The 19,170-nt window shown below is 38.4% G+C and overlaps 1 long non-coding RNA gene across 18 annotated transcripts in view; it reads right to left on the bottom strand.

Moving 5' to 3' along the window:
- The window catches only part of LOC101747532, a 332,267-nt gene that overhangs the window by 282,776 nt on the left and 30,321 nt on the right, over positions 1-19,170 (bottom strand). For 4 of the 18 annotated variants that reach the window (XR_005861584.1, XR_003076147.2, XR_005861586.1 and 1 more), the window contains exon 1: positions 3,060-3,197. The exons of the other annotated variants lie outside the window; for them this stretch is intronic. This is a non-coding gene — a long non-coding RNA (uncharacterized LOC101747532). Of the gene's footprint in view, positions 1-3,059; positions 3,198-19,170 lie in introns of those variants that run through there. 18 annotated transcript variants of the gene reach the window in all.

Below are 19,170 nucleotides of genomic sequence, written 5' to 3'. Positions count from 1 at the left end.
CAAGGAAGCTTGTGCCAGATGATGTTTGTAATCAAAACAGCACTGAGTACTACATAAGCAATAGTCCCAGCCAACTGCTTGGAATAAACTCTAAGTCTTAAGTTATTTCAAGAAGCTCTGACAATAACTTCAGGATGACAAAGCAATTGAAGTTGAGTTTCAGTTGTTTTATTATTAATTATATTTAAAAGAATACCCTTCAGTAATTCAAAATGAAAAGATGAGTTAAACTATTTTTAGTGGCTATTTTATGTGTCACATCCATTCCAAAACAACTTTAGCACATTTTTAATTATAAATATATGTACAGAAAATACAGTAAATTTGAGCATTCTTTGAGCCAGCTTCCCAGATCAGGCAAGTTATTCCCTCCAAGTTCAGCAAAGCTATTAAAGTTTGATACTAAATTAAAGGGGCTTTTCTTTATTATCTCATATTCAAATGGTCTTTTTTAAGTTTACTGTTCAGCAACTTTTAATAACAACCTTTATCAACTACAAAAACTCTATGGACAAGTTAAAAAGTTCAGGCTTTAACTCATTTGCAAGTCAAATTTAAGTCTACAGAAAAAATACAGCAGATACAGTTGTGGAGCATTTGTCCCTGAGCCTTTTATTCTTAATGACAGCACGGAGCTGTGAAGGACAAAGTGAAATGAAACAAAAGTAGGATCACTACTACTGGCTAAAAGGCAACTGGCACCTTCATTTATTTCAGTGGCAACAAACCAGCTCCTTTTCCAGTTCCAGTCCTTTCAGTTAAATGTGCTGGATGGCTGCTGGAAACACAGATAGTTGAACCATCCATTAAAGTATCACTACTTCAAATGCTATCTTCCCTTCTAATGCTAAAACACAGCGCAATTTCTGAAGCAACTTCTTACTTTTCAGTCAATTTATTTCTGCTGAGGAAGATTACAGAGTATCTGAATGGGAAGCAAAATTACCACTAGCCATTTATAACCCAGCACAGTCTTCTGCCATTTTACAAACATCTCTATGCTCAAGATGGTACTTTTTTTGTAATTTTATTTGCCAAAAACAAAACTAGAAAATTGCTCCAAGATGATGGCTATATTCCTTCCTCCACTAACTCAAACAGTATCTGTTTCAGGGTGTAAAGATAATTGTTATACTAAGATTTAATTACACATTTCTATACAGTTATCTACCTATAAACATAATGTGCTCTTCATTTTGGATTATCAAAAAAAGTCTGGCCATTACAGAGCACATCTTTCCAACAGATTATTAGGCAGATTATCTGACATGAACTAATTTCAGTAAAGATCTGTTTTTGACAACAGCATGAATGCATTATGGTTTTGGCTGAGACAGAGCTAAATTTCTTGGCAGAGGCTCATATGGTGCTGTGTTTCAGAACACTGATGAAAACAGTGCTGATAACGCACTGATGTTTCAGTTGCTGCTGAGCAGTGCTGCACAGGACCAAGCATATTTCAGCTTTTCCTAATGCCCAGTGAGATAGGAGGGGACAGAACCAGGATAGATGACCTGAAGCATCATGGCTCAGCAATAAAAAGCAAGTTAAAGGAGGAGGAAGGGAGGACCTTCAGCATGGTGGTGTTCATCTTCCTGGGAAGCTGGTGCACATGATGGGCCCTGTTTCCCTGGAAGTAACTGAGCATCTGCCCATTGACAGGAAGTAGGTGAATGAACTCCCCATTTTGCTTTAAGCTTCTGCTTTATCTAGCCAACAGTCTTCACCTCTACCCATGAGTTCCTGCAAATTTACTTATCTGATTCACTTCCACATCCCACAAGGGAAGAGTGAGTAGGAAGGCTGTGCAGTACTCAGCTGCCTGCTGGGGTTAAACCACAGTACCGAAAATTCTCTACACAAATACAAGACATACATTTTACACTCTGAACTACTCTTTAGGGTCTCCCTAATCCTTTATCTCCACTGAAAAAAAAACAAAATTAAAAAAAATCCACCACCATCAACAAAAGAACCCAAAAAAATGTAACAGGGAAGGTAACTGAGATAAAGCAGAGCTTACAAATGAGGTACAAGTGCAGAATAAAACCCATAATACATCATTTGCATGTAAGCAAATTTCAAATACATTAGAGACAGCAAAAAATACCAAAAAGTATTCAGCTATTTGAGAAGTTAACCAAAGCTGACAGAACAGGCTAGCAGTTTTAGTGTACCTGTAGTCTCTAATAAAGATTTGCTCAAGTACAACTCTGATACTATTAAAAAAAGCTTTGATTTCATCTCACCACGAGGATTTCTCACCAGCATCTATTCCTCAAGAAAAACATTTTCTGTTTACTGCTAAATCTGAAGAGTTGGCTTTTCCCTTTTCTATATTCCTATTTTCTTTTTAGATTGTAATGAAGGATGCATTTGGATTGCTAAACAGCTTGAAGGACCTGTCTTATATCATTATACTTTGAGATAGTGGCTGTGGTGGGTGATGATGTGATCTGACCTAAAAGCTTTGAACCATTTAATCCACCACAGCATGCCTGTCTGTCCTTCCTAAGACAAACTGCACTCATTTTTACAACCCTAGTGAAGAGTTTACAACCCCAGTGTATACAGCCAATACAGTGGATAAAATGTATCATATTGATTCTAATTAAAGGATAGTTCATCTGTTATATAGCACACTTTGGAAAACATGCAGCAGTAAACAACATAAGAACTGCAAGGCATGCAGCGTCCCTGTGGCTCTTTTATGAGCAACAGTGTTCAAATGGAAGCATTCAAAGAAAAGACCTGTAAAATTTAGAAGCAGCATCACATCACATTTCAAACGGTGCCAGAGTTTTAACAATACTTATATTTTTACAGAATAACAGATTAATAATATTTTAACAGAAACTTCTGTTTCTCTCTCTTCAAAAGAAATCCTGCAACAACACACTGGATCCTCCAAGCAGAAATATTGGAAGCCAGAGCTAAAACATACCCATTGTCACACAGTGAAAAGAAAATAAAAAGCAGTAATTTGCAAAAATCAGATAAGATGTAATCCTTTCACGTGGAAGCAGCAAATAAGAGCAATCCAGATTGAGCGTACTTACTTTGAGAAGGAAAGGTTACAAGCAGAGATGATTGTGATAATTGCAGGTGATGAGTTCCCCACACCTCCAAAGTTTCTTTGCTCTTGTTTTAAAGCTTGAGTTGAAATTAAAGAAACATTACATGAGACTGTCATCCTCAAATAACATGCTTTACAAGAAAATGCTATAATTACACTGAAAATTCCCACAGAGAGCCTGAAAGGCACATCCATTTTGTCAGTATTGTGTTTGTTTGGTTTTATTTTTCCCCCAGTAACTTTACCAGCAGGATGTCCAGCACAAATGAAGTTACCCCAACCCCATAACAAATATGCGCCAAGAAGGTTTTGACAGCATAGGTGCAACAGAAAAACTTCTCTAATTCAGATTCAGGCTAGGTTTCCCAACTAGAAATTCTTTTCTACTGTCTTGTATCCACTAGGGAATAGCCACAGGAGGAAGAAAGGGAAAAAAAAAATCTGAAACAAGACTTTGTCTTTTTCTCTGCTCCGCTGCTCCTGTTACTCCATGCTTACAAGTTTCGGAACATCTACAATGAAAAGCAAGAGCTTCTGATTTCAACTTCAGAGTCGCCACAGAGTCTACCTTCACTCTTATCACAATTCTTAGCTTCTGGATGAATATACTAACATGTCTGAAAACACTGTTTTCCCTCTAGAGAGGTTAAACTGCATTTTAATTTATCTCAGCTGGCTTCACAGACCTCTAACACAATCCTGCAGTAACACTAGCAACGAGAAAAAAAACAGCAATAGGAGTGTTTGACTCTTCCTCCCCTCTCTCCAAGCCACCTGAAGTCACTGAAATATTTATTAGTCTAGAGTTCATTATGGAAATAACAAGTCTGACTTTTGTGACTATATGGCTTAAAAAAAATCAAAAGAAAGAAGAAACAAAAAGCACACAAGCTTTTAAAGATGCTGTTTTTTTCCCAGCAATGCTTGGCTCCAAATGCAGCCACACAACCACTAATGCTTTCCTGAACCACGTCTATATCCAGAGAACTATAGGACATCGAACAATGAATATGGTCCTAGTGGTTAATATTCTGAAGTGTCTCTTCATACTATAATGCATTTTAAAGCTAATGGCTGCATAAATCATAGAATACAGAACCAACTCAACTTGTAGGTCAATGGATGCTTTACTATCCTCTATCACATTGTACATATCCATTCTGTTCAGTCTGCCATGAGTTGACAGATCCAGAGGGGTGGCTGTCATTAGAAGGAAATGTAAAGATCAGAGAGATTAACCATGCTGCTGTAAAGTGACCTTCAAGTCACTATCACAGACAGGATCAAGTGAGAGGGGAGAAAATGAATGTATACAGGCAGAGGTGTTTTCAGGGCAAAGAGGTTGTGTTATCCTGTAAGTAAAATTTATATTAAGTAATATTGCCTTCATTTGACAACCCAAAATGAATATTTTCCAAGGTAGGATCATGAAATAACATTCTTTCAGTGACAAAGTTCCCACTAGGCTAATATCTGCTGTTTTCTAAATCTTTTTCACGTGAATGCCAGTTTGCCTGTTAACCAGCTTGACCAGGATTCAGAGAACACTGAACATCCTTAAAGAGAAATTTCACTGGCAACATCAATTTCACTCCTGGAAGGGAGGGATAGAAAAGAAAGCCTTTGCTGCATATTTGTATCTTTGCCCTATGAGCTACCATTACATAACTGCAGGTGCTTAGGAGGAATGGCTTGATTTACCCGAAATTACCACTATTAACAGGTGACATGACAGACAACAGATTGGTACACACAAAGCAGATTTCTGCCTCTGATTATTAGCTCCCTGTTAGGACTGTAGGAGGCCACTTACCCAGGCAGCCTGTCAGCTCCCTTGCACTTGCTGTCTGAAGGAGCACAAAGAGGTAGCACCATGAGTGACACCTCGGCCAGCGCTTGCAGTAATTTCCCAGCACCTCTCAGCCTGAAGACATAGCTTCATGGAAGTGTTCTCTTTTATAGAGCACCAGAGGAAATCTAGTGAGGTTAAGAGAGACACAGTGCACCTGTAGGAAGGTTACTGCTGTTTTATTTCTTGCAGACATTACATAAGCAAGGCTGGCATCTTCTGGCAAGCTGTAGTTGAGTTCTTTGATGTTACTGATGAGTTTTGGGACTACAGAGAAACTGTGAAGAAAGCAGTGCCCCAGGATTCCAGTTCGGACATGTATTACTATAGATGCCTACTGACAGCCCAACAACAGCTGCTGAAATAAGATGACCAACCCACTTAAAGCAGTTACCTATAGCACCAGGTGAAGCCCATCCCTTTGTGAATGTCTGGTCATCACCTTCTAATAATCAATTTATAAGACCTCTGATATAAGGGGTATGCAAATCTAGTAAAACAGGACTGGGGGCCACTATAGATTTTACAGGCAATAAGTACAGAAAACAAACAGATTCCTACACAAACCTTCACCAGAGATCTAAGTTTAAAAATATATTTGTCATTATCTGAAAGAGCTTAAGTTTCCTTAATATATCCTGCAAAAGCCAAAAGCACAGAGGAAATATTTCCTTATGGTCAGTCTAAACCACTCCTTTCCTTAATTTCTGAATTTTGCCTTGATAAGGCATCTTTTCATTTTAACTGCTAACAGTTGACACTTTCTATACATCTAGCTGCAAAGCAAATAAATGAGGATTCGTTTTTGAAAAATTATTTTGAGACATAGCTATCAGATTTTTTCCTACATATTTTGGCTGGGTTATTGTTTTGAGCGTACATCCACATAAATCACGAAGGAAGCCTAAAGCAGTTATGTAGGTTGCTCCAGAAGTAATGCCCACTATTTATTTACAAATACAAAGCGTACAATAACACTACAATGATTGAGCAAATTCTCAGCTACAAAACACTTTGTCAACAGTCACCACCATTAGCTACCCATTTTTGCCACTGATGAACAAGAGCCTGCATGCCACATTCATAACAATCATAACAATTCATAACAAACAAAAGAGGGGGTAATCTGCTGTCACTACTGCTAAAACACAACACTCACCATGCTCACATCCACTGTTTGGTGTCCATAAACATTCTGCAAGCATCAATGAATGTCAATGGGTGCCATTTTTCCACATGAAGGAATTCAATGACACCTTTGCTTCATACTCATTTCTATGTCAGCCACCATTTTGTCAGACTGCTCCTCTGCTGCCATCTGCCACTCAGCAACAAAAAGTAACAGAATATTGACAGGGACATTCAACCTCTACTGCCATACCACTAATATTTGTCTCTGACATCATGGGCCAAAACAAAATAGAAGGCATTATTTTTGAAGTAGCCCTTGCATTATTATTTGCCAAGACTTGCAACTTCCCTCAAAAAGCTTATGCAGCAGCATCACACAGGAGACATAAGCTCTCTTTCAGGTACTTAGAAAAATGAGAGCAATTACTAATTTCAGGACTACGAGAATTCTGCTACAGAGAATTAAAATTTATCTTTTTACAGCTGCACTTCTTGCAGGAGGTGTAAGCATTTAACAATAGCATTCCCCCAAAACAGTGTAATTACAAATTCCATGGCAAATATTCTTACAGAGATCAGTAATGGGATACAAAGTATTAGATCATGAACAATTCAAACATAACCCAGCTCAGTACTGACCTTCAGCTGTTACTATTAGAAAGACTAAGAAAATAAACAGATGACCTCACTCTAGAGGCTAGCAAGAAGGTATCAATTACAGAAAGCCATAGACATTTACAATTAACTGTCACTCAACACAAAGAGTTCATGGATTATGTGATGCTTCAGTCTACCCAAAACCATTAGATGCAAGGCTCTTTAACAGGGTGTATTTTTCTGCTTTACAGCAACTACTTATAGAAGCTATCCTCAAATACAAAAATGCAGCAAGGACAGCTACTTCAGTGGTTCTCAAAGCCAAGCATAAGTAGAGACTTAAGACTCATCTGAGTTTATCCCATCTAAGACTGAAGCGCCTCATCTTTGTGACATGTCAAGGTTATAGAGAAGTCTTAAATGAGCTCGTCGGGTTTAGTTAAGCAAGATGAAGACGAGAAAGATTAAACTGCACAAATACAATAATTTGTTAAAAACCTCTTCCACTTGTTCTTTTATGAGGCCAGAGGTAATTAGTGAAAGAAAATAATTTGACTAACACCACTACTGCTGTTTCCAGTCACAGAAAAACCTAGAGAGTTTTAGGAGAAAAAAAATCAGAAAGACATATCCCACTATTTTATGAGTCCTAAACAACATTTTATCAGTAGAATGCCAACAGCCTGCTGCTGAGGGCCATTACTTTCCACCCACCTCACTTCTATTCTCATTCAAAACAAATCAGGAACTACAGTATCATTTTCCACTTAAGGGCTGCAGAAGAATAGACCTGGCCAACAAGATTTCAATTTTCTTTTTCAGTTCCCTGACACTTCACATATTCTGATTTCTTGCTAAATCTAAAATGGAGATAAAGTGTTCTAAATAAAGAAACCAAGTGGAAAGACTTAAAAATAATTACAAAAATAATAATATAAAAGAGCATAAACTTCTTGGAAGATTCCACATCACTCCAGAACAGTGATTCTAACATTATGGACTAACATAGTGGAAACACACAAGACTTGATTCAGGACACGTGGAAATAGAGAATCAGCAGAGAAAGGACATCTTATGGAATCATAGAATCATTTGAGCTGGAAGGAACCCTTAAGGGCTATCTAGTCCAACTCCCCTGCAATGAACAGGGGCACCTACAGCTCAGCATCCCATCCAGCCTGACCTTGAATGTCTCCAAGGATGGCATTTCCACCATCTCTCTGGACAATCTCTTTCAGTGCCTCACACCACCTTCTTGTAAAAAAAAAAGTTATACCCATTCTAAATCTCTCCTCTTTCAGTTTTAAACTATTTCCTCTTGTCCTATCAGAATAGACCCCAGTGAACAGACTCCCCTTCCTTCTTATAGCTCCCCTTTAGATACTGAAAGTGCACCATCAGGTCTCCTCAGAGCCTTGTCTCTTCTAGGCCAAACTGCCCCAGCTCTCTCAACCTCTCCTCACAGGATCATTTTTGTGCCTCTCCTCCAGACATGCTCCAACAGGTCCACACCTCTCCTGTACGAAGCACCCCACATCTTGACACAGCACTCCAGGTGAGGTCTCAGCATGACAGAGGGGCAGGATCACCTTCCTCAACCTGCTGGCCATGCCTGTTTAGATTCAACTTAGAATATGGGTAGAAAGTAATTTTGCTGCTAGGAAGAGACTTAGAAGAGCCCAGCAAAGTAGGAAGGATACTAGAAGTCTCCATACAGCTCTCATGAAAGCAGCTGAATACCTTTTGAGCAGTGAGGATGACTTCTGTAAACAAAATGTCTTGCTCTAAGTGTACGCACCTACTGTTAAAACATATCAATTGTTTATATATTAATGTAGAGGCTATTGGAAGCCAAACATTAGCTCCCAAACTTGTCAGTGTTACTCTCCTCAGTTCACCACACTGCTACTGAGCTATGACTGGGGCAGAGTGAAACAGCCTTCTCTCACATCATCTAGAAATAAACAGTCATCTCAACATAGATCCTGGAAGATAAGTTGTCCTAAAGCTTCCTAATAAGTACCAGCTCAACAAGTGAACAAGAGAAATCATCTGCTAAATGGAATGTACTCTGACTAAACGTACCCTTTGTAATTATCACTCCTAAAAAGAAATGTCATACACCTCTACTCTGTTTTTTCACACATTACCAAAATACTAGCTTTAAGGGTTCATGGTGATTATCATTTATGCTGATAGCTATTAAGAGTAGAATTACCCTTAATACTAATGGGCCAAGTCTATCTGCATTTATAACAGAATATATTCCAGAAATGGACCCCAAGGAACAAGATTAATGATTCACAATCAACCAACCAACATTTAAATAGTATGAAGATCCTGGGCTGTAACTTTATTAAGACCAGGGAATCACTGACTATCAAGACAGTATTAAGTTATAAATGCAGCCTTTCTCTTAGAATTAGAATTCCTTTTGTGGGTATAAATGAATACACAAGGAAGTAATATTTTCACAATTAGTTATATGGGCCTTGAGCTTTTCTTGACCTTTGTGCCTCAGCCAAAATCTTGTAATACTGCTGTTTCCATTTTGACTCTAGGACAACTGTCTGCATCCATTTATCCTTAAACTGGATGCCCTACCAAAGAAAGAAGCCTGACAGATTGCAGGTTTAGGTAAACTCATTAGAATCAGCTGCAAGCACCTTGCATGTTAGTTTTCAATGATTAGAAGAAAATATTACTCAACTTCAAAGACATCACAATTACCTGCGCTTCTCAACTCTATCTACAACCTAATTATTTATTTAGTGCTCTGAGAAATTAGTATGTGTTTCTCTTCAACATAAGCAAAATGTGTTTCTTTCTTCTAAAAGATTTCCCTTTGACAGGAAGCTTTTTATTTTCATTTCTTTTAAAAAGTACACAGCAGTGGTTGGTTTTGGAAGGTTTTGTTATTCCAGAGTAATTAATACCAATTTTGACATGTTCTCATTTAAGGAGATACGTAATTAAGTTGATTTGAAAGGTTGATGAGATGCAACTCTCCATTTCTTAAGCTAGTCTATTTATGAAGGTTGCTTTTTGATTTTACCTGTAACTTCCTTTGAAACTGGCCCAACTCCATTAAAGCGAGGGGAACAGTTGCTCCCATCTTTTAATTTCTTGGTTTTTAGAGCGTTCTTACTATTCAAGTATAGCAAGTACAGCAAGGTGCCTGTTAACCACAAGTGATGAAAGTTCCAACCTCAAGAAGAACTCATTTCCAATCACTGTTTATAATGGAGAGTACCTTCTGTTGTTTTTCTGTTTGATTTTTTGGATGGGAGGAGTTACAGGGATACCCTTTATTAAGTTTGCTCAAAACATCCCCTGAAAATACAGTTGCTGCACCCCAAGGCAGATCAATAATAACAGAATCACATCTGTATCAGAAAAACAGATAATCAAAAGTAAGATCTAGACTTGAGTAAAGAATTAGCATTCACTTCTAATGAAAGAGTAATAGTCTAATACTTGAATTAATGAGCCCTTGACTGTTAAAAACAGTTAAGCCCCAACATAGGAAGAGCATCAGCTCCACAGTACCTCTAAGCACATGTCTTCAGTCTGATAACAGTTCCTGCACACTCCAGCTCAACTGCTTAAACTCAAGTTTCAACATTTCCCCTTTCCCCATCACCCACAGTATTCAGTCCCTCCTAAACATCCTTCAATTCACTGCCTCTTGTAGATACAGGGATTTTGCCATTGCTTCTAATTGTAAAGCAAGAGTATTTCAAATATTCTCTATTTTTAATGCTACATGCAGCAATTTTGCTACCTTTGCTACCTGTTAACATTGAAATTCCAGATTCTACATTTGTGTTTAGAATTATTTCATTACAGGGAGTGTTCTCTTAACAGAGATACCACAAATATGAATATGTGTAAACTTTTTTCCCCTTTCACATGCAACGCCAGTGGATAGGACTGGGACTCTCCTCAACTGTAAAATAACCAACCCACCTCAAAAACCCTCCACACCCATGGATTGCACCAACACTAACCATAGCTCAGATCCTCAGACACTGAGTACGATATCAACACAAACTGAACCCTTAAGTATTTATTACACTGGCCTGCAGGTATGCATAAAATGATTCCAAATTTTGATGCTTCCTGTTCTAAGGAAAAAGGAGGCTAGAGCAAACAAGCCCTTTAAACACTATAATTAAATTCTCAGTTAAAATGTAAGGTAAAACCCCTTGCTAGGAGGCGAGTGAATAAAGCATCACTCAGCCCAAGGGGCTTCTCCAACATATCATGTTGCTTTCCACAGTTTTATTGTAATAGCTGTACTCTTCACAGTCCATTTCTATATTCATGCATAATTTATACCTTTTCCAGCTTGCTTGACCTCTTTTGCAGACGGATACAGGAGACTGTGCTCTAACAAAGCTGCTGTAAGAGCTATGGGATTATGTACATTTATACGCACTGTTTCCAACAAAATGCCCAATAACTCCTCTAGCTGGCAAGAACCTAATATTCACTTAACTTATATACTCTGTATGGACACATTTTGCAGTTTATATGGACATATGAACATAGACTGAAGAAAAACAAAAAGGTTAGAGCAGAATAAGGGGTGTACAATCTTAGCATCATTTTGGGGAAAATGACAGGAAAAGCTTGGAAAAAAATTCCTTGTCAAAAATGTAGTCTAAGTATACTTCTCTTGTTACTTCCTACAGTACACATTAGTAAAGTAGTGAAGCACATTTGGGACACTTGTACTACCTACCCCAGCTTTATTTTTGTCTCTGACTTAACTTTAAAGGCAATGCACTTGAAATTTATTAATGCTATAACATGTTTAAGTGATGGATCTACAGTCAGCCATGTCATTTTGGATTGCTTTAAACAGTAAAATGGTTGCTGTATCTCAGTTTTAGCTTTTCTACACTTTACCACACATATCTGTTCTGCCCTCTATTATCAGTGTGATCATTGCCCTTCTTCCAATACAAGATATGAACACAATTGCTTCCCCACCAAAACCTTCAAGCAGTAATGCAAGTCAGCAGCTTTCTTAAAAGAAAGATTGCAGATTTATCCTCACATATCCTGTCTTTACTCAAAATAAAATGAAATTCCTAGGATTAACTCACTAATAGCACAAAGTTTACATCATTCTCCACACTTCGGAACAATACCTCTGAACTGTAGCATTTTCCACCTTGCCCATGTTTCCCTTTCCTCACATCAAGAACCACTGTCCCGCACCCCTCCCCCCCCTTCCCCTTCTAACATATTAAGACCACTAAAACATCCCCCAGGAAAGGCTACAGGACAGTTACACGACAGCTGCCCCAAACTAAATAATTAGAACTGAAAACAGAGCTTAACTATAACAGAATTCCCCAGAATAATCTCTCATGTTGGCTGTCTTCATTCATACAGTCCCACCATAGGCTTGTACTCAAGGCTTCACATAGGCTATTAAAAAAAAAGAATTAAACACTAAAATGAAATCAGTATTTCAAAAATCAAATTTTCTATGAATTAAGCACTACTTCACAAGAGCATTTTTAAACTGAATAGAACGGCACAGCCACTGAGACATTAACATTTTCATAAAGCATTTAGCAGTATAGTACATGAAGTGACCAAGGTTTCTCTCAATGGAAAGAAAAAGTGTGGGAGGGCTACAATAGCCACAATGCCTAGTGTCACATTTCATTTCTTGAAGAAAGAATAATGGGGATGTTTTCCTAGGTATTCATCAAAGTAAGGCCTGCAGTGACCTGTAAGAAGAATGGTTCATATTTACCAAATGCCAACTGCTCGGTAACTCATTCTGACTTTCAAGAACTGTGAACTCAGGGACACAGGGCGAAAGAAGAATTTCAGGGCTGTAGCTATGCTGTCTCTGTAATTTCTAACAAGTGTGAAACCATTGGTTTGATAGCTGTAAATAATACACATTCTCTAGTGCATGAATTTATACCTCACTGAGTTTGATATACTGGATGATTTAAAGCTACTGTGCAAAGAAAAAACACACCCTTCTGTTTTGCAAGTACAATAGGAAATTGAGAGTTAATTACAGGCCATAAAGAATAGAAAGGGAGTAACTGGAAAAGTTCTGGCCAACAATAATGAATCAGTTCATGCTCTCGTACATGCAGTCCCAGTGAAAGCAACAGAAACTGAATGGAGAAAATTCAATTCAGCAAAAATTTAAGAAAATTATACTTCCAGTGATAGATCTAACGTTCATTTTATTTAGAATTTTAGAATTAGGAAAATAAATGAATGTGGGAGGGGTGAAAGGCTCCACAGGATCATTTTTTTTCCTAATTTAAAAAAAACATTTAAGTAAAAAGCCTTTAAGACTCCTGAACTGCACAAAAATTAACCATACCACACCTAAACAACTACCGACCTGATTACAATATTTTAGGCTGTATATCTGGTAGTTTATAGTGACACACTACAACTGATCTCTGTGAAAACTCCTGTTTATGAATTTAGTCCATATTTGACATATCTACCCCCCCAAAAAGAACAAATTAAAGCTTCAGTCCAAATTCAGCTTCCCCAGGTTTCACAAAGATCTTATTACTGTTCTTTCTATTATATCAGCCAGAAAGTCCTTTGGTTGCTATACATTTAAGTAGGTATGGAAATACACGTGTACAAGTATGTATATGCATACTTACACAAATATACACCTACAGCTATGCATCTCTATACACATCTAAAATAAACCCACAGCTGCCTTAGATGCACATCAAGGTATTTTATTCGAGTCAAATGATGTTTGGCTTCTGGGTTTTACTGCTTTTTAAATTAAATGTACTGTGAAGAAGTTGGCTTCCCCCACTCCCCGTCCCCCCAACCGGGAAGCAAGATGGAATTTCCCCAATGTTCTCACTTCTTCAGCGTATGGTTTGCTCCTCTCTAAATCTGCCACACAAATTTTAAAAGAAAAGGTAATCCACATCAATTGTCATACCCAATTATCTGACAGCTGCAGATACACAACACAGTATTAAGGATATTCCTGCACACTGGTATTGGAGATGCTGAAGTGGTACTACTGTAGTTCCATTTCACACCATTTGCTATAGGAAGCAACAATAAGTATTTTTAATCCACTGATATAAACGTCAATTACTCTTACTTCAAAGAACTCATCTCACATGGTTACAGGAGCCTCATGAAAATTACTGGGTACGGACAAGCTCCATGAAGTAACACCATTGATAAACCTGACAGATTTGGTAAGAAAAGTTCACATTCGGTAATTCCCATTTCAGTATGCTGGTAGGCAATCAGCAAGAGTAGGAAAGTCAGACGAATTTCATTTTTGCCAAGCAGAAGTCACTTAATTCTACATAATCAGTGCAACCCAACATTCCCTGAACTTTCAATGAAGAGAAAATACTAAGCTTCCTTCACAGAAGGAGACACCTGGGGACATCTGAGCAAACTCCTGGCAATAGGGGAAGAAGGAGATTTCTTGGATAAGGTGTTTTGTTTTTAAGAGTTACTCATCTGCATCACCAGCCACTGAAAATCATGACACAAATGTGAATTGTCTCATCTGAACAGCTCTTACCTTTCTTTTTGGTCTTCTTTTGAGACAGGTGCTAAAGAATAAAAGCGCAGCCTGGTACCTCCAGTAATGATGTTTTTAAAAATGAAAAGAATACTTGAAAGAATAGCATGGTTTTCCACCTTCAATAATCCTTAATAAATGTTCTTCCTTTCAAACCTTACAAATTAAGTTTACCAACTCATTACATGTACATTATGCCTAGACATGCTCAAGAGTCTCTATTTTTCCAACTCAAGAAGTTGCATTCACAGCAAACAGATGATGGAAGCATCTCTGTTGTAAAAAAAACAGTTAACTGAAAATAAGCTGTCAAATTACCATTCCCTTCTCAGCACATGCACACTATACTATCAGCATCTCTCATCTTAGATTCAGTGTAGAATAGAAAGGCCCAGAACACACTTGCTGGGTCCAGCAGCACCTTCTAGCACAGACATGCTGCTGTGCTTCAACCTCACTGTCCCCTGTCCCCCAGACTGGGAGCTGGCAGTTACACTGTATTTCTAAGGGCTGGAGGATCCTGCAGCAACTCACACCAGGACCAGGTTGCAAATGAAGCCAGGTGCACACACATCCTGCTCAGAAACACATTTGCCACTGATGCTCTCTATAAGCAGATAAACATGAGCTGTGAACAAACCTTTCCACCACAGTACACCCACACTCATGCAATGCAGGACTTCACTGATAGGTAATACTTGCATAACAGACACGCTACAGCGGGGAGCAGTGCAGTAGTTGCAAGATACTGCTTTGTTAGCACAATTTCTATGCTTCATCTCTATTCAACAGGAAGTACTATTTGCAAGGAAAAACTCAACTGACAGAACCTCTTCTTTATACCAACAGAAAGAGGGAAATAGGAGAATAGGTATCACTATACCAGCTCAAAGCTTTTATTTACACATTGGGCAAGCAGTGACAGCAAGAGAGACAAAATGACAATCTTTCTAATAGCACTTTCAGTAGAAACACCACTGCTTTCATCTTCCTAGCTAAAGACAACTTACTGCAGCAAGAAATCCAAGCTCCAAAATTAAAAGCAATCCCGTTCACCCACTAATTGTACAGTTTCCAGATGCATTTCCTTCCTCAAACGAAGCATTTCACCCAACTAAATTTAGCACACCCTTAACAAGCAGAGAGGTGTTGTGAAGAGAGAAGTGCCAACATTTTCAAACAAATCTGATGACGTGAGAGAACATGATTCTATTTGTTGCTGGTGAGAAGAACATGCTCTTGGTGCAATTGATTTCACACATAAAAGGCAGTGGTTTCAAATAAGAACACTGCTATTTTTGGTCAGTCAGTAGAAAACGATTTCTGAAGCTGATAGCAGCTCTGACCATTAATTACAAGCTAAAGATCAGGAGTGTCAAATCCTTGTGAAATCCCTAGGCACAAACTCTAACCATTCCCTCGTGCCTCAGAAGAGTTCAGAAGAACTGTTTCCTCTTTTCTTGGCTTAACTTTCAGTGTCCCTGAGTAGCAAGGATTATCAGCATGAATATTTTATGAAATAAGACCACAGTAAACACAGGCAGGGGATTCGTCTCTCAGATTCTGTACGGCAGACTTACACTGGTAAGTAACTGTTCAGTTACATACTTGCATGTGTTACTGCCAGGTGAGAAGCAGGGAACAAGATTCACAAAACAACTCAAAATGCAGCCATCCATGCCTGCAATCTTCATTTTCCACAAGCATGTTAGGCACTTAGAAACAGCATAAAGGCCTTCTATGAATCTGCGTAGCAGAATTATGGGTAGGCAAATACATTAAGGACAGACAAAATGAAAATCAGAAATATTATGCCATAAATGGGCTGAAACATGTTGGGGAAGAGCTGAAATGGGCTTCACTGTGAGTTAATAACCACAGAAACATAACCTGGGCATTGCTGTCCCAAAGGAAGATGACTATAATAAGCTGCTGTTCAAGCCAATCAATGCATCTGACCACCTGGTGCAGAATTTGAGGCAGAAATTCATAGAAATTGTTCAGTGTAATGGCTTCATTTCACTGAAGTATTAGCTGTAATAGGTTGGCATAGTGATAACTTGCCATTTTCCTCTATGCCATAAAGTTCTGATTATCCTGGACAACTTAAGTGGAATCTGATGCACCATCAGAGCTTCCTGGAAATAAACTATGCAAGTAACACAAGGCGATTTTGAATTTGTCATCTCCAAATTTATGACTGGAGGTAAGGCTTGCAATTTACTTGGATTCTGATCAAATTCAGAAATCAAAACAGCATAAGATGTTATAACAACCTTTTAGTAGCCAAGCTATCATTTTCTTTTTTTCTTCTCCCTCCCATCCTGAGCTGCACACGTGGAAAAAAAAACACAGAACACACTTTAGGATGCATCTATTTTTTCTTTTTCCTAACAAAGGCATCATACTGGCTTTTCAGATGTTTATTTTAATAAAATAAACAGGGGAACTGAAGATAAATTAAAGAACTAGTTCCAGGAAAAAGGTGCTAACCAACACAAAGTAAGTTTTTAAGAATAAGTTGTTGAAAAAAAATGAATAAATTGCCCCTCCCATAGGATTTGTTTGCAAGATGGGGAAAATCATTTCCAGGTTTGCCTTCTGTTTGCATTTCCCTCCCTGATTTTGAAATGATCGCCCTGGTTCCTTAGCTATTTCTAAGGCACTGGGACTTTGCTTCTGGCCACCTGAACAAATAGCTTCAGCCTACAAGCATTTAGTAGTAAGGTGAATTCTCTTTCTTACAGCCCATGAAATAGCATGCCTTCCGAAGAGACCTAATATTCACAGCCTCAAACCACATCACAGCTATTGCCTTTTAAGATTACCTGACATCTCTTGATTCTTTCATACAGTAGAAGTGACCCCACTCAGAAGTCAATAGGCATCTCTCCACTAGGTGAGAGAAGTAAGTAGTAGTGAGCTACCAGAAGGTGAAACAACTCATGCATCTTCAACTTCATAGAGGTATATGGGAGGAAGTAGGAGGAAAAAGCTGGTGAACCAATGTTTTTGTTTTAAGCAAGCACACTGCTGCATCCATGCCATATTTCAGCCTGTCAGCAGACAACTTCAAGCTACTATGCCACATAAAACTTAGAGTACTAATGCACTCCTGGAACCAAAAATAAAAAAAATTACTCTGAATTGGTGAGTCAGTGGGTTTTCTACAAACTTATACCACAGAATTTAGAATACACTTTCAGATAATAGCTAGAGTACACCATCTTAAAAGATAAAGGAAATTAGGCACAACTGCAGAGCCACACAAACCTCCAAGCCAAAGGCTATATCAGAGCACAGAACGTGCTCAAAACACACCCAGAAGACACCACACGTACACAAAAAACCCAGCAAATTAAGTAGCTCCTACTTGTTCCCATCCTCTGATAGACTGGTCTACATGAGATTCCATTCACTGAAATGAGTCTGGAATGTCCTCAAACGAGAAATTAGGATGTACATGAAGGAGACATTTCCAACCAGAACACAGAATATAATGCTTCATGCCTTGCTTATCCAGGACCCTGCAGTCCCTCATAAAGTCTGCAGTGGTCAGTTTTCAGTTCCCTCCCTCCAGCCTAAACAAAGTTCTACTACTTCTTCAGAGCTCTGGTGTAAGCATCTGTGCCAAGAGTTTTTTTCCTGGAACATTCGTTCCTTGGCAGCCAATCCTCAATCTGAAGACACTTTCAAGCCACAAAGCTATTTTATTTCCCTAGGTGTCATCTCCGCAACTAAACAAGCATTCTTAGCATAAATTAGGAACTATTAAGTTGGCAACTTCTTGCCTTTTGTGTCAGTGTTGTATACTTACAGTCTATTGTAGAACAGTCTAAATAGAGATTAGACTTGGAGAATGAATAACTTACTTTCACATCCCGATGGTAGTCACAGCACATAGCACAGCATAAATAACAAAATTTATAACATTCCTATTTTAGATTGAAGGGCATCATTCCAAGCAGGAAAAAGGTAATAATGAGGGGGGCACACATTCAAGTTTCATCCTCATCATGCAATGAAGAATATATCTGGCACTGAACACCATTTTTGAATTGTTTAATTTAGTAGACTGCCACATGAAACTCTTCCAGCTAAGCCAAGAAAGTAGGTGTGCTTGAGGGATAGCAATAACGCACCAATTAAATGTTACCAGTCAAATAGCACAAGTCCAACTGTCATTAAATATTTTAGCTTATTTAGCATTCTGTTAGATGATGATAAGCAAGTACTTTATATAACAAAAGAGTACTTGATAAGATACAAAATAGTCCAGACGGAGGAAAGAAAAGCAACTCATCCCTCTGAGCACATGGAATTCTAAAACTTCTCAGACAAGGACTTTTTTCTCTCCTTCCACCAAGCCTGTTTGCCCCTAGCGGGATTTAACAAATCCTCTCAGTACTGGTGGCCAGCTCTAACAACACAATGGCTAGCAGAAGATTTGAAACTTTACTACAAGAAAACCAAATGCCATGAAGCACAAATAAATCTAACAGCCATGGGTTAAGCATGAACTATAGAATAATCCAGTATCAATCCAGTCATCCAGTCTTTAAAAATGAGGAACTGTGGGGAAAACTGCCCGATTTCCTCGCTCAAGGCCTCTGAGGTTTGAGACATGACAAGCTCTCTTCTTACTGCTCCTGTGCAATACACACTAACTTCAGTAGCAGCCAAGGCACCCTCAGCCTCCATAAACTGAGATTAGCACGGTCCACTGTAACCCTCATAGCACTGCAATATGACCTTCAGCTGTTTATACAAGTATGGGATAAGCTTTACATTGCTTAAAAATAAAACCAAAACAACCAAAGAATCCAATCTAACTTCAAATATAGAGTGAATAAATACCTTTCAAGACCCTTTGAAATCTGAGGAAAGGTACAAAGCACAGGATAGGTAAAAAAAAAAAACCCTGAAGACACTGAAAGCCACATCTCC

The sequence above is a fragment of the Gallus gallus genome, chromosome 7, assembly GCF_016699485.2.
Source record: "Gallus gallus isolate bGalGal1 chromosome 7, bGalGal1.mat.broiler.GRCg7b, whole genome shotgun sequence".
NCBI classification, from domain to species: domain Eukaryota; kingdom Metazoa; phylum Chordata; class Aves; order Galliformes; family Phasianidae; genus Gallus; species Gallus gallus.
Note: the sequence above shows the minus strand (reverse complement) of the source record. Positions and strands in the feature narration are given on the sequence as shown.